We start from the raw sequence: 8,331 nt of genomic DNA, 5'->3' as shown, positions 1-8,331 counted from the left end.
TTCATTTTGTCGGATATTTAAACTTCACGAAAATAAAAGTAAGATAGAGATAATCATAAATTTGACCGGTTCAAATAAATCCACTCTAGGCACAATTTTTAGAAATACAAAAAACCTTAGAAAAAATGGCAATTTTCTTTAGAATCACGATCTTCTCAAACACGTTCAGTGAAAGTCAGCGATTGGTCGAGGCCATTCTGAAGGTCATCCATTCCTCCTGAAGCTGTCCATCATCTGATTAAAAACATGCCTGTCTAAAACAACATAGTAAAGCCTTTTAATGTGTGAGGTCAAGGTAAGCTTACACAATTCTCAGAAGTCTTGCAAAGACAACTCTCATCTAATTGGTCAATATTAATAGCATTTCAATCGCATGTCTACTCTGCAATTTGATTTTCACGTGTTTGGTACGTAAAGCGAAAGCCTTATCAAGCCTTTAATCATGGATATCAAAACGTTGCTCGCCAATCTTCATGAAGAAGTATCCTGTTCTGTGTGTATGGTCACATTTACCGCACCAAAACAGCTACCATGTTTGCATAGCTTTTGCCTCCATTGTTTAGAGGGAATTCAACGGACGAGTGGTCGCCATGATGTGATAACATGTCCTGAGTGTCGAAGAGAGAGTCAACTTCCCGGAGGAAATCTTAAAGATCTGCCCACCAACTTTCGCATAAACAGCTTACTTGATGTGTTGGCCATACGGGAGTGCCGTTCTACTGGAGTCAAATGCGGAAACTGCGACAAACGAAGGGTAGAAAGCTTCTACTGTTTTCAGTGCTGTACATTCTGGTGTGACGAGTGTATCACTGTGCATAACTTACTCCGAGCAAACAAAGACCACCGAGTTCTCGCGCTAGGAGATTTTGAAGATCAAGACATCGAGGATGTCTTAAAACGACCAGCATTTTGTTCACGACAAGGCCACGAAAAGAAAGAATTGGAGTTCTTCTGTAAGAAATGTGAGCAAGCCATTTGCAATTCTTGTGTTGCAACCACTCACGATCGACATGGTAAGATACTACTGGAAGAAGCGGCAAATGAAAACAAATTGCTAGTCATGTCTGCGATTGAGTCAAGAAAAGCAAAACTGCAAAAGATGAGAAACAAAATATCTAAAATTGACGACGAGTGTGATGAAATCGAAACAACCGTCGCAAAAGTGAAAAGAAGCGTGCAACAATTTGCTGAAAGCATGATTGCTGTCATCGAAGCCAAGAAACAGCAAATCTTTACTGAAGCGGATCATGAGACGCAACAATCTCTACAACGTTTGCGAGTACAAAGGATCGAGATTGAAAACAGGGTCAAAAACATCGAAGCAGTAGTAGGAAAATCTGAAACGCTACTAAAACGAAGCACAAACGCAGAGCTTGCACAGATAGATAAAACATTGTGCACAATAATCCCGAAAGAGGTTGATGATGAGCGAGAAGAAGTGGACTGTGACCTTGAAGGACTACGTGAATTTATTTTCGAGGAAAACGAATCCTTAAAAACAAAAACAAACCATGAAGGAATCGGCTGTATTCGTACGTTTCCCAACAAGACCAAAGTGGATCAGTCGATTGCTGAGGGAAAAGGACTCACTGAAGCGATTGTTGGAATTCAAGCGAACTTTGCTCTCACAACAAGAAATGCTGAAGGACAACAATGCTACGAAAAGCGTGACCGAGTAACAGCGGAAATAAAAAATCACCAAGGCCATGACTGTGCAACAGAAGTTCGAGTCCAAGATAAGAAAGATGGATTAGCTACAAGATCAGCTATTTTGTCAAAGAAAGTGGAAGATGTGAGGCGGTAGTCAAAGTTAACGAAGAACATGTTCCAGGCAGTCCCTTTCCAGTTCAAGTGAAACCCAGGCAATTCAGACCCGTAATATCTTTCGGCCAACATGGTTCGACGGCTGGAATGTTAAACCAACCCTGGGGAGTGGCAGTTAATGAACGAGATGAAATTGCAGTGACTGAAATCGGTAACGAAAGGGTACAAGTATTCAGTTGTGATGGAACTTACCTACGGTCGATTGGTGGGAACGGTGATAAACAAGGAGAGTTCAGCTACCCAGCCGGAATAATTTTAGATGAGAAAAGTAACATTATTGTGGTGGAAAATGGAGCCCACTGTGTTAAATTGTTCAATGAGCAGGGTAAGCAAACAAGGCATTTTGGTGGTGAAGGAAATCTTGATTACCAGCTATCTAATCCTCTTGGTCTATCCGTAGACAACGACGGAAATATCATTGTTGCTGATTCAAAAAATAAATCAATCAAGATCTTTTCTCCTTTTGGCCACTTCTTACGAAAATTAGGGGGTGAAGGTTCTTTCACCTTTCCGTTTCACTGTGTGCAATATGACAAATATCTGATAGTGTCAGACGCGTACGAACATTGTATCAAAGTGTTTGAAAGAAATGGTAATTTTCTGTACAAATTTGGAAAGAAGGGGAAGGGGTATGGGGAGTTCGATAACCCTCGTTGTTTGTCTGTTAACAAGGCAGGACACCTGATGGTTTGTGATTCTTCAAATCACAGAGTTCAGGTATTTGAGCTGAGTGGAAAATTTTTGACAAAATTTGGATCAAAAGGAAAGAGTAAGGGAGAATTTAATCGCCCTGTCTCTACTGCAGTGCTCAGCGATGGTCGAATAACTGTGTCCGACTTCGGTAACAATCGCATCCATATATTTGAATAGATAGACATCGCTGGAACGTGACCGATTTTAGTTAATTCTGTCCTGTAGTCACACAAGTAACAGCTTTCAGCCAGCAACTTAATCTTTCAAAGGTAACCACCTTCTGCATGCATGGTCATTAAAACCATAAAAATAACCTTATAATTTTGTCGAAGTTTGTCTGACTTTAATAACCATCGCATTAAGAAATTTAAATGACCATGACAATGACAAAAGTAAAAGCTTTCAGACACTAACCTTCGGCACTTTATTAAAGCCCCAATATAAGCAGTAAATTTTGAGTTGCAGAGAATTTGGATTAATTTAGCCTGTTGCCAAGAAAAAAATAATAAAATAATGACGCTTGCTCTGCAAGCTGGGGTTTACCTAAGGTTAGTCTGTAAGTCAACTTTGTGAGTAAGCTCTGTTAGGTCTACACTTTACACTTTTCAGTAGTTACGTTTTATATAAAGACTATTATAGTAAATGGTTTGAACCCAGGAGTATCAGTAGTTTGTGTAGTGTGATCGTCCGGGTGAGTGTAGTTCTGAGAAGAACTGTTGTTGGTGACCAACAACAGTTCTTCTCAGAACTACACTCACCCGGACGATCACACTACACAAACTAAAGACTATTATCTTCACAAGCTACCAAAATCAGACTCAACTCGACAAATACAATCATCCATAGTGATGTACCTGCAAGTAACAATAAAATTAGAGAAAAGCATTTTTCATAGCTATCATTCATTCCTTAGATATTTCCAACTCTTCAAATTTTGAGCTTTTACGGCTTATCTGGGAACTTAGGCCAGAATTCGACAAACAGTTCATGAATAGTTTAGTGAGAATAGCAAATTTTATGATTGCAATTTTAAATCATCTTGAGCTGAAAACATGTAGTATTTTTCATCTTCCGCACTGAATTTGTAATTAGATAACTTATACGACTACGTAGCTCTTTTAGAGGCGCTACCTAGGGTACGCCCTTTAGATAAGACCCTGAACACAATAATCCCGAAAGAAGTCGATGATGAGCGAGAAGTGGACTGTGACCTTGAAGGACCACGTCAATTTATTTTCGAGGAAAACGAATCCTTAAGGGCGAAAACAATCGATGAAAGGATCGGCCGTGTATTTACAACCTTCCAACCCAGCGAAACCAAAGCGAATCAATCAACTGCTGAAGGAAAATGAATCATTAAAGCGATCGTTGGAATTGAAGCGAGCTTTGTTTTAACAACAAGAAACGCTGTAGGACAACAATGCTATGAAAAGCGTGCCCAAGTAACAGTGGAAATTAAAAGTTAACAAGGGCATGACTTTGCGACGGAAGTGCGAGTTAAAGATGACAAAGATGGAAGTTACAAGATCAGCTATTTTTCCAAAGAAACTGGACGATATGAAGCAGTAGTCAAAGTGAACGAAGAACACGTCCGAGGCAGTCCTTTTCAAGTTCAAGTCAAACCCAGAACGTTCAGACCCATATTGTCTTTTGGACAACAAGGTTCGCCTGCTGGAATATTAAACAAACCATGGGGAGTAGCAGTGAATGGACGTGACGAAATTGCAGTAACTGATTGCAATAACCAGAGGGTTCAGGTATTCACTAGAGATGGACCTTTCTTAAGATCTTTTGGTAGCTACGATGATAAACAGAGAGAGTTCCACGATCCTGCTGGGATAGCATTTGACAAGAATAATAAGATTGTAGTGGTGGAAAGTAATAACCACCGTGTTCAACTGTTCAGTGAGCAGGGTGAATACCTGCGCCAGTTTGGTGATGAAGGAAATCTTGATCACCAGCTGAATACTCCTCGTGGTTTATCTGTAGATAATGAAGGCAATATTATTGTTGCTGATATGTATAACAAATCAGTTAAGATCTTTTCGAAAGGTGGCCATTATTTAAGCAAATTGGGGCGTGAGGGTTCTTTTACCTTTCCCTTTCACTGTGTACAATATGACAAATATCTCATAGTGTCAGACCACGAAGAACATTGTATCAAAGTGTTTGATAGAAATGGTATCGTTTTTGTTCAAATTTGGAAAAATGGGGGAGGAGAATAGCGAGTTCAATTTCCCTAAGTGTTTTTCTGTTGACAAGGCAGGACACCCGATAGTCTGTGATGGAAATCACAGAGTACAGGTATTTGAGCTAAGTGGGAAGTTTGTAACAAAACTTGGATCAAAAGGAAATTGTGAAGGAGAATTTATTCTTCCTCTTTCAACTGCAGTGAATAGTTGTCTCTGACCTTTTGAACCATTGCATTCAGATATTTGAGTAAACATGAGAACACTTACCAAATTTGAATTAATGTTATCAAACCCTTAAACAAGAAACTGCTTTTGACAAGCTATTTATCATATGGTCAATTTTTGACGAGCTAGAACCTTGGAATCTTGTAAATCTAATTCTAGGAGGATATTGCCAATAAAAACCTGAACAATGAGTAATACAAGTTATTATGATTGTGACTGTTTTCAAACTTTTTTTTTAAGCAAGTGTTGATAAAAACGAAGAAGTTAGAGTGATTTGGAACTTACCGACTGATTTCCGACCAATTTATTTGGAGAGTTTGATATCCACCATATTTACTCGGTTACACCAGAGGAAGCTAATATAACCTCAATAAATAGTTAAATTTACATGCCAAAAAAATATTTTACTCTTGGCAGATACAAGCCAACAGGGAGCACTTCCGGCGCACCCTTGAAAGTTTGTAGCGCAATACAGTTGACTTCCGTTATTGCAGAAACCCTCGGTAGGGAGAGTTAGTGACCGTTATAGCGAGAGTCCGTAATAGCGGGGTACGGGAGAAAAAAATCGTTTTGTCTTTAAACATATATGTAACTAAGCAAACATAAAGCTTCCTACATGACCTCAAGAACCAGGAAAAAGATCCAGTCGCAAGCAGGGAATTCTCATGTTTGCACTCAGCTGAAGAATAGTTTCTTTTTTTTCTCTTATCTTAATGTTGCTTTATACTACGCGAGTCAGGATTTTGGACGAGGTACTTAAGTCAGGGTTGCCACTCATTAGAACCCAAAAAATTCCCTGACTTTTCCCTGACTTTTCACTGACCTGAAAACAATTTTCACTGACCTTGCATTAGGCGACTTACCAAATAAGCTACTGGTAAATCCACTTTTACATTAGTTTCAGTTTCTTCTGTAGACCATCGATATTCTTCTCTTCATGTTCCATCTCTTTACATTTTTCACGGGATTTTGAACGCAAGGCATTTGACAAAATTCCCTGACTTTTCACTGACTTTGACAAGAACTGAGATTTTCCCTGACTTTTTGCAAAATTCCCTGACTTTTCCCTGACCTTGAAAAATTTTTGTTTTTCCCTGACTTTTCCCTGACCGTGGCAACCCTGTAAGTGTTCGCTATAGCGAGTGAAAAAACAAGTGAATTATCGCGCCGGGGAGGGCATAAAAGTGTCTGAATTTCCGTAATAGCGAGAGTTCGTAATAACGTGAAATTGTTTCAGTCATTTCTTTATGCATTTCGTCGAGGGGTTGGCTCTTGTCCGCAATGGTGGGGTGTCCGTAATAGCGAGATGTCCGCAGTGCGAGAATCGACTGTAATGATAAACCTCAAGGACTGATCCATAGCCTATACGAAGCTGGCGGTTTGTTTGCATTTTAAAGCGTGAAGTAGCGAAGCCGCATGAGGTTTGATACGGATATGATAATAATAGAAGGTAAAAAGTCCTGTAAACAATTTGTCAAAACTATGACAAATAGTGATGTGACAAATAATTGAGTGACATACTAACCATCGTTTACACGTTTTCATCATAAAAAAACATCTAACTCGTCGAAAAGTGCGACAACAAATCATGATCAAATCATTCGTTAAAATTGATATTTTTAGTGCTCAATAAATTACAATAAAACACTAACTGGTGTGTTTCTGATTTCAAAGTTGAGTTTAAAATTTAAAAAGTTTTTTTTCCTTACATAATTTAAAATGAATGGATGAAATGTTACAACCTGACACGAAAAACAATGAACGAAAAATAGGATTTCGCAGTCCAATTTCGTCTTAATTGATACAAGTTCTGCCTCAAATAAAAGTTTTGTTTTGACAATAAATCACTTCATTACCTTATTTGCTTGTAATGGACAGCATGATACAAAGAGAAAGGTCATGCCTGGTGATTCTTAATAGCATATTGTTCGAAATCGATCAACTTTTGTGGGATCTTGCGCGGATTTTAGTGAACTTCACGACAGTCTCCTTCGCTGCCGCTCTCATGATGTCACGTTGCGTGACATCTCAACTCAATCGTTCACCACAAGAATGTGTGACTACTAGCTAAGTCACAACTTCCTTGAATAGAAGTGTGGTCTGTTCTTCGATGGAAATCTTTCAAGTCACGGCAGAGACTAGTAGCTACTCGTGGCTCCATGGGAAAGAGAGATAGAAAAAAGCTCTGAAACCTTTCAAGCAGTGTTAAGCCAAACATCTGTAGCTGGTGTAATTTCTAAAAAACTGACCATGTTGTGCGACATTCACTCAAAAATCCTCCGAACAAAATTACACCATAAATATCAGGACAACATTACCATAGAGAATTAGAAAATATAAATAGGTTAGAAGTACAACATGCATAGTTATTTTTACGTACCACGCTACGAGTGATTACAGGTAATCAAATTTCTGAATGAATTCAACTCACCTCGTGCTTACGGTTAATATCTTGTTAAACGCTTTCATATATTGCTTAATTCTACCTTGGCAAACGACGAACTGCTGCATTTTCCGGTTACACATCGTAAATTCGTATGCAAGAGGAGAGTGTTTCATTAAACGAACTGAACACCAGCGACAGTCACCGATTCAAAACTCACAGAGATCAGTCGAAGGGCATGCGCAAGAGGATAGATATGAGCCGGCTGGCGCCGATTTCCCGCGAAAAATTATAAAAGGTAAGATAAGAACGACATCCGCTATGCAAAACACGCGAAGAAAAAGTCAAACGTTCCTAACATTTTGAAAAAGGCAGCACAAAAAGCGAAAAGGGAAACTGAGACTTTTTGTACACAAAGTTTATTTAATTACAGGTTTCATGTGGATTTAGCATCTTTTTTTGGTTTATCAAAGATATTATTAACTATAATCTCTTGGCTTTATAAAAAACGTCAAAGGGTTTTCAAACACCGCGATTTTCTCGCTTGTGTGGTTTTTTTTTATAACTCTTGTAAGATAACATGGTTATTTTAGCCTGAATGCACGTCCCCTCTAAAAAGTTTGTAATGTGGTGACGTCTGAACGATGTGTTCAAGGTCAGCGGACGTGCACCACTCACTTCCCGTAAAACTATGCCTTGTTTGCCATGACATTAACCATAATAGTTAACTTCCACTAAAATCAATCTAATTATTTGTTTGTATCAGGCTTATAAAAGCACTGGCTTGTTATGCAATCACAGTGGAGTGTAGGTGGGGGAGATTTTTTGTTTCATTCGATTGCATGTTGATACAGAGAGGTAAACATTCGAACACGACTATTTCCACAGTGGGGTATCAGAGATGCCAACCTCTAGAGATCTCAAACTGGAGATTTTTTTTCGGACCAGCACCCCCTGACCGAATTTGCCAATGCCCCTCCCCCCAGAAAATTTCCTTTTTAGACTTGGACCTCC

At 39.0% G+C, this 8,331-nt stretch overlaps 2 pseudogenes across 1 annotated transcript; both read left to right on the top strand.

Moving 5' to 3' along the window:
* Positions 1-393: 393 nt before the first annotated feature.
* LOC149036260 (E3 ubiquitin-protein ligase TRIM45-like) lies at positions 394-3,090 on the top strand (annotated as a pseudogene). The gene has a single exon (XR_016182030.1). The product of XR_016182030.1 is annotated as an E3 ubiquitin-protein ligase TRIM45-like (transcript).
* LOC149036259 (uncharacterized) lies at positions 3,031-4,926 on the top strand (annotated as a pseudogene).
* Positions 4,927-8,331: the final 3,405 nt, after the last annotated feature.

This window comes from Pocillopora damicornis, chromosome 12, assembly GCF_964200805.1.
Source record: "Pocillopora damicornis chromosome 12, jaPocDami1.2, whole genome shotgun sequence".
In the NCBI taxonomy this organism is placed as follows: Eukaryota; Metazoa; Cnidaria; class Anthozoa; order Scleractinia; family Pocilloporidae; genus Pocillopora; species Pocillopora damicornis.
Note: the sequence above shows the minus strand (reverse complement) of the source record. Positions and strands in the feature narration are given on the sequence as shown.